This window comes from Etheostoma cragini, chromosome 18, assembly GCF_013103735.1.
Source record: "Etheostoma cragini isolate CJK2018 chromosome 18, CSU_Ecrag_1.0, whole genome shotgun sequence".
NCBI lineage: Eukaryota > Metazoa > Chordata > Actinopteri > Perciformes > Percidae > Etheostoma > Etheostoma cragini.
In genome coordinates, this window is record NC_048424.1 from 2,809,890 (window position 1) to 2,816,974 (window position 7,085).

A 7,085-nucleotide genomic window follows, 5' to 3' on the forward strand; every position below is an offset into this window, starting at 1 on the left:
AAAAAAAAAAAAAAAAAAAAAAAAAAAAAAAATAGGAGCTAACGTTTCTTCCAGATTTGCTGTTGCCAAGGCGATGACCAGCTGCAAGCCACGGACTTGTTTGTTTATAGGGGGCAGGCCTGCTGAGTGGCTCAGCTCAGGGTGGGTGAAGGGTGCCGTGAAAAGGACCCAGAGGCCCAGATTTACAAACCTGGGAAGAACTAGGTCTAAAAATTTGGACAGATACGAATTCACAGAAGTGGAGTCTGATGATTTAGGATTAAAGTATAAAGCGAGTGTCGATGTTGGAGCTGGAGCAGGATGTGTTTAGAAGTACGCCAACGTCTCGATGGAGGTTCACTGTCCAAGCCTTATGTCACATCAGGGACAAAGAGGATTTCGAGGGAATGTTTGTTTATCAAACACATCACATATTTACAACTAGGGGATGCCACGAATTATTCATTTAAATATTGATGTATCTGTGACTAAGTTTTGGTGTTTGAAGAGCTGGGAACGGCCAGTGAGAGCCGCGCGGAGGCAATCCCAGACCGCTCTGTTTTCTGAATCGAGTACAGACCCTTTAAGCAAATACTGCAAAAGGTTCTCTAGTTATAGCTTCTCAAATGTGAATATTTGCAAATGTAGAGCAAATTTTAAATGAATTTCCAAACCTCAAAAGTTGATTGCCAGCAAGAACCAACTAAAATGTCAGGATTTCATTGATCTGAGGTGCGAAGCGTGGCGACATCAGGGTCACATTCTACAGGTTGAATGGAAAGGATCGAGAATGCAACAACGAGAATGTTTACATCTTCCAGAATATGACAATATTCTTAATTTGATACAGGTCGGTTAACAGCATATTTTGGTTGGATATTCTGAATAAGGCCTTTTATCTAATACAGTAAACCCTCGTTTTTCACAGGGGATAAGTTCCAAAAAGAACCCGTGATAGATAGATATTTAGATAGATATAGATAGATAGATAGGTGAAATCCGTGAAGTAATAACCTTTATTTCTTTTTAAATAATTAAACGATGAAATACTCCATAATACGTTAAAACCAAAGAACAAAACCTTTTTACAGGCCCAAGCATCTGTTTAACAAATAAAAGTACTGTTTAAACGTTTTTTACAAATAACTACTGTTTTTTTTTTCTTTTCTTCTAAAGCCCGCGTGCTGGTGTGGTTTTTCGAGAGAAGAACATATTATCGGTAGTTGTTGTCGCTCTTTTTCTGGGTAAAAATCTGAAGCAGCGTGACCGTGCAAGGTGAACCGCGATATAGCGAGGGTTCACTTTATAGTATTTCCGGACTGAGACAGATGGGATAGATAATTCATTATTATTCAGGTTTTAGAGGCCTTCCCTGGACACGTATACAGTGCATGGGAATGTGTGTCTTAATCTGGGTTTTACCGCGGTTTACGGCCTCTTGTCTGACTGCAGTTCTGTACGTTGCTATGGTTGCTGTACACAAACCAGCCGGCCACCAGTTTGCAAGGCTGCAAACCCGTAAGAATAAGACGCTGCTACTCTTAAACATGATCAAAGACTTGGATATCAACAGGTTTTGGGATGCACGCACACATCACAACAGCAACCTTTTCAAGAAGCTGGTTGAAAGCGGGACACTGTGTTCACACGGCCCAACAAGTCCGTGGCCGCTGGCAAACTTTGAAAACATGTTATTTTGCATGGCTGCATGCGCCCAGGAATATTTACTTTCATTAGCCATGTTAACAGTTTAGTCGAAAAATCATATTTCCGAGAATTAGGGCAAAAGCCGGAATATTATGTGCATCCTAATGTCAGTTAAGAGGTCAAGTGAAAAAAAAAGTGTGTAGTGGTCTCGTTAATAACATTCTTGTTTTTGGATGAAAACATCTGTAATAATTGAACAAAAGCTAGCAGGTAATCAATGTGATATCTTCCTACTACTGTTTACTTCCATTTCGACACCCCACTTAATTAGATTACAATGGTTCCATTCATAACTGGTGGAAAAGCAACTTGTTGCAAGATAGCTAATATATCACATATATATATATATGACATATAGTACCTGTAACAACTCAAGACACCCTGCACAAACCCACCATTTTTAAATAGCCGACCTACTGTCAATAGCAACTGCAATTTCTTTATTCACTCGACACAGATAAAGAAAAAGCCTGCAAAACTACACCATACCCTACGTGTACTAGCCGTACCATCGAAGTGGAGATATTCCTCTGGTTGGTTGTCTGCTTAATGGGTGTCAACAGAATCAGAAGAGTTCCCTGCCACAGTAAGTTACACTCACGTGGAAGTTGCCTTGGTATTTGGTTGGGAATGAGAGTCATTGACAGTGGCCTTGTTGGTGCGATGACAATCAGCTGAGATTACCGCCTATACACCAAGAGAGTACTATATACAGTGGAAACTGCAAAGAGAAAAGAACTGGTACCAAAACAAATGGGAGTCGATCAGAGCCGCACCAAGCAGTGGAAACGCGCCATTACTGTAGTGCCAATGAACTAATGTCAGCATGCTAACAAACTACACTAAGATGGTGAACATGGTAAAAATCAGCATGTTAGCATTTAGCTCAAAGCACAGCCGCACAGAGCTGCTGACATGACTTGTTCTTCTCTTATTGCCCTCACCGACATTCTGTGTATCTGAAGTCGACCCTTTAAAGCTACAACCACTGATTTGTTATTCGTACCGACATTCAAACTCCCTAAAAATTCTTACATAAATTTCTTTGCTTCATAAACACCAAGTTTTCCACATAATGTGCTTTTGAGAGAACATACAATTCTTAAGAGCTAGAAGCATCAAGGGACACAAAAATGTACCAAGGGAATGTTTTAAGATCGCCAACACTTGACAGTGAAAGAAGAACCCTTGGTTACATTAGTATCCTACTGTACATTAACCTTAACTACTTAATAGAAACGTGATGGAAAAAAAAAAGAAGAAAATAAAATGTCACAGATATTTTGTGAAAGGAACTCCGATTATGTTGGACAATCTGATAATTGACAGTTATTAAAGGCTAATTATCAGGAGTGTAAAACGTTGGGACACTAATGGCAGACAGTTTAGCATTTTGGAACTAATTAAAATCAAAGAAAAATACTGAAATAATGATTAGCTCACTGAAAGTTAAGTCTTAGAAGAAATATTCCACTGGTTTTCTGCTGCAAAAGTAGAAAAATGTACAATTACCAGCCAGCAGGCAGACTGCTGTCGCTGCATTATCATTTTGTCTTTGTCATTCAGTTTTCATGTTTGATTATCTCCTCCGCCAACAAACTTTAAGTGGACCACCCAGTTGGGCTCCAATTATAACTCCACAACAGCCTGGTCTTCTTTTCCTCATTGCCTGCGATGACTCAAAAGAGAGAATTACAAGTGGACACCTGTCAATCTCCTTAATTAACAATGATCTGAAAGTGTATAGACCTGCAGTCTGCGCCGGACAAAAGCCAACAAAGGATTACGCTTTAAATCCTTAAAACACGCTGTGTCCACTGTATTAATGCAGGGATTACAACCGCGCTAAACAACTAAACGTCTCTCTCCGCCTCTTTTCAATTAGCTCGGCGACTATTTGACTCAGCTCCCGTCCAGCCGGCTCCGATCTGACAACAGAAGCAGGACAGTAACTTTTCTGCAGACAGAGGGACTCCCAAAGATTAATCTGCCACTGTTGCTTCACGAGCCGAGAATACATTTTAGAATAAGAATAAAACCTCTGAAGGAACAGCAGCTGAGGGTACTTTAATTAAAAATCGTACGAAACTGGACTTCCAGTTCAAATACAAAATCAGCCAGATTTCCAAAAGGCACTCAAGTTTAGTAACGTGGTAGCCAAACTACATTTTTGGAGGTCCAAATGTAAACCTATTAAAAAAAAGAATTCTACGCAAGTTATCACAGCCTTCCTTAACCCTTTGAGGCCGAGACTATCGTACACGATAAAAAAAAACACAAAAAAAACAGCATCTCTTATTCATATTTTAGTTAAAAACAAAAACCGATAGAGACATCCCGTCTTTTCCAGCTGAAAGCTGACTTGTCTTTCTAGTCTTAAGATTTTCTACACAGTCTGGAACTTGTGCCTTTTTTGGGGGTTGTTGAGCAATAAATGTGATCAAAGCTGGTCTAATACCGTTCTACAGAGAAGAATTCATCACTGCTTTGAGATTTGGGTTACATTTGGGCCTTTTATGAAGAAATGTAAATAGTTTGTCCTTTATATGAGTTATAATGTTCATTAAGTTTACTTTTGCACTGGATGACTCCAAGTATATAGGAGAAACTGTATAAGTTTAGTTTATTTCTTCAGTTTGACTCCCAAGACACATGAGAAGTGTTTGACAGGAGATCGGCTCAGCTTGTGCTGCTCTGTGTGTGATATCAATACATATGGGAGATTCATATTCCGTTTTATTTTTTATCTTTATGGTCCCACAACCTTTAACATTCAAGTGACCTCACTGCAGCACACGTATTCTAAGTTTGTCCAGTTTGTCATTAAAAAAATGTTTATAGATTGATTGTGTACAACAGGGTTGATGTTCTACAAGCTTTTTTAGAAAGTAAAACCAGAAGGACAATGAGTCTGAGGATTAACTGTAACACTTTCTTAAATGAAGACATTAACAGAATCAAAATAGATAATTCTTTAAAGTTCTTTATAAACATATGTATTCTCTTACCTTCTCTTAATTCAGTGCGTTTTGATACATACACCTGAAATTAGTTAGCTTCTAATAATAATATCTTTGGAGTCATAAATATTGAGTTATTGTCAAGTCCTTGAATAGTATATAGTAAAAGTTTCTGATGAACCTTTTGAGGAAGCAGATCTTAAACCAATGTGAGAGTAAAAACACTAAGCAACATTCTGAGCTGTGTGAATGTTTTTAAAGACACATTCACAAGTTTTGTGAAACTCAGAATATAAATCCTGTTACCACCAAGGCTACACGTATCTGGTGACTATTGTTGTTGAAGTCGGTCTACCAGCCAGCGTGAGCAGCCATTATGTGCAGTTGTTATTCTGAAGTGGCTGGGGAGTTTGGAGGCTTATCAGCCACTGTGGCCGCTGGATGAATCAGTTACTTTGCTGCCCTGGTTAAAACTTGGTGTCACTGTGTGTCAAAGACAATAATGGCCACCAGCAGAGACTCCCCGGTTGGTTATTAAACACCAGCTGGTCTGGCTGCAGCACACAAAGCCTTGCGGCATGTTTCAGAAGCAGCGTGTTGATACATCACCACAGGAGGTAGCAACGCCGTCAAAAGGGGGAAGTTAACTTTGGTTTCAACCCTCTTCAGAGCGCATCACACACCCAATCAAACAGGATCCTCCCGGATGCTTTTATCAGAGGGGGCCACTGTGTCCAGCGGAGCCACTCGACAGTCTCATTACTGGCCCAGGTCTCCCACAACGTTAATCAGCCACCGACCCCCCCCACCCAAAAAAAATAAAAGCCCAGAGCAGCAAAGCCTGCAGTGATTACTGGCCAAGCAGAGGATTGGCACTGAGAAAGTGTTATCTGAACAAAAGCTAGCCTCCGGCCTCTTGCTGCAGAAAGAGGCCTGCTTGTCCAGATAATCACATTCCTAGGGCTGCCGATATTTTAGACCAAGTCCAGTTTTTACTACTAATGTTAACAGAATTCAGAAAGTTACTCCAAGTCACTTGTGTTGTTATAAAAAATGTATATTACTGTGAGCTGTTGATAGCTTTAAATCTTATTTTTGACCAAAGTTGAACATGTGACTGTTAACGCCTTGGAAAAAAAAATAAAAAAAGAGTCTGATTTTCAACATTTAACCGATAAAAATCAGAAGAAGTTAAATCTGACATCAGTGCTACCGTCAACCACAGAATTTAAGCTCCAGGTGCTTGAGTCAACAAACCTGATTGTCAACAATGATGATCAAAAATCCACAGAATCAGGCCAGGAATCAGAGACGAGCCATACTGAACATTCAAAAAGACTCCTATTTGTTAAAGTAATCATTTCGCAAATCATGGAAAAAATATAGAGATTAAAAAAATATATATATATCCATGATGGCTAATTGGCAAGTTTAACATTAAGAACAAGTGGCGGAGGCCAGGGGAGGTGCACCCGCAATCCAAAGGAGCCCATTTGCATCAAGTGCCACCAGAATAGCCGCAACTCCCCCGCACGCCATCAGTGGGCAGATGAGATTATTCATCTATTTGCAAATTGGCACATCAAAGTCAAACTGGAGAAGCGCTGGCAGAGGGCTGTGGCCGCACACACACACACACACACACACACACACACACACACAAGCAGCCGGGGAAGAGATTCGGCATCCATATGTGACAACGTTCAACCAATCCCTCATGTGATCAACAAAAGGCAGCTTTTTAAAGTCATATACGCTGACATTATTTGTGTTTCAAAGAGTGGCAGTTTGGCAGCTGTGTATACGTTTGTCCTGATTTTGTATAAGGCATTCATATGATGCCGTTTGTTATAAAGAAGCATGTATTGGCTCGAGAAACTTCGGAAGGTCACACAACAGCCGATGAAAGGAGAGAAAGGGGATTCTACAGGGCTCGTATACTATTAGAGCAGCAAAAAAATACTGAAAAGGTTAAACAGGGAACTGACTGAAAGCCCCACATCATAATACCCTCTCCGATTTATCACTGAGTAAAGAAGCAATAATACTTTCACAGGCTTCAAAGTGGCCTCCCTTTCTATGACAGAACATTTGAAAGAGGCAGAAATTGTGAAAAAAAATGTTGACTCTGTTTCTAACTAGTACTGGTATAATAAGTATGGTTGTAGTAATAATAATAATAATAATAATAATAATAATAATAATAATAAGAAAGCCTTGTACATTGTTCAGTACAAGGCTACAGGCGCAAATCCAACAATTCACACAATTTTAGAATTCATTCACAATATTGGAAGCAGAAGTTTGACAAGGTCTTCACTAGTGAGTTAGTTTTTGTCAATGTCTCTGATGTTTGTTCAAAGCTGATATGATAAACAGTTTCTGTCACCACCATAGGCGTAATCCCAGGGGGGGGGGGGGGGGGGGGGGGGGGGGGGG

General features: G+C 39.9%; 1 protein-coding gene across 4 annotated transcripts in view; it reads right to left on the bottom strand.

Moving 5' to 3' along the window:
• Positions 1–7,085, bottom strand: part of xrn2 (5'-3' exoribonuclease 2) — a 40,933-nt gene that overhangs the window by 6,169 nt on the left and 27,679 nt on the right. The window lies entirely within an intron of this gene.